The sequence below is a fragment of the Hevea brasiliensis genome, chromosome 7 (genome assembly GCF_030052815.1).
Source record: "Hevea brasiliensis isolate MT/VB/25A 57/8 chromosome 7, ASM3005281v1, whole genome shotgun sequence".
In the NCBI taxonomy this organism is placed as follows: Eukaryota; Viridiplantae; Streptophyta; class Magnoliopsida; order Malpighiales; family Euphorbiaceae; genus Hevea; species Hevea brasiliensis.
In genome coordinates, this window is record NC_079499.1 from 28,554,111 (window position 1) to 28,555,007 (window position 897).

Sequence of the window (897 nt, forward strand, 5' to 3'; positions counted from 1 at the left end):
GGCTTGTATTCTTTCGAGTCTCTTTGTGAGCTAATCAAATTGAGCATTTATCATGCTTAGGGTGTCTACTTCAGGACTCCTATAGTTCTCCTTGCATTTCCTCTTTCATTTGACCACTCATAATTATAGTATGTAACCCTTTCTAGAAGTTCAAGTGCTTGTTCCACTGTTTTCTCCATTAGATCACCTTCTATAGCTGAATCAACTGTGCTCCTTGTAGAGGGTTATAACCCATTATAGAAATTTTGCACTAATAGCCAATCCTCTATGCCATGGTGTGGACATTCCCTCTGTAGGTCTTTATATCTTTCCCATGCATCATAGAGTGATTCTCCTTCCTTTTGTCTGAAGGTGTTAAGCTGAAGCCTCAGTTTTGTAGTCTTTGCAGGTGGAAAATACCTTGCTAGAAAAGCTTGAGAGAGGTTTTCCCAAATGGTGAACATTCCAGCAGGTTGAGAAAGTAACCACTTCCTTGCTCTATCCCGAAGGGAGAATGGGAATGCTCCGAGTCTTATTGCTTGATCAGACAGTCCATTCATCTTGAATGTGTCACATAGGGCAAGAAAGCACTGGAGGTGATAGTGTGGGTCTTCTGTTGGTGAACCTGCAAACTGAGTTTATTGAATCATTTGGAGCCATGCTAGTTTTAATTCAAAGATGTTGGCTTCCACTGTGGGTCTAGTGACACTGGGCTGAAATCCTTGGACAGATGGAGCTCAGTAATCTCTCAAGAGTCTTGGTCTATCATTATTATCAGCCACGGTTGTAATTTCAGGATCTCCTTGACCGTGCTCTTGATGTTTCCTTTCCCTCCTGATGGCTCTTAGAGTTCTGTCTATCTATGGATCACAGTCCAAAATTTCTTCTTCTGCCCTTGTTCTGGTCATATACCAAATT

At 41.7% G+C, this 897-nt stretch overlaps 1 non-coding gene across 1 annotated transcript; it reads left to right on the forward strand.

Moving 5' to 3' along the window:
• The first annotated feature begins 267 nt into the window (after positions 1 to 267).
• Positions 268 to 374, forward strand: LOC131181823 (small nucleolar RNA R71). The gene has a single exon (XR_009150300.1). It is a non-coding gene; the product is annotated as a small nucleolar RNA R71 (small nucleolar RNA).
• The last annotated feature ends 523 nt before the right edge of the window (positions 375 to 897 follow it).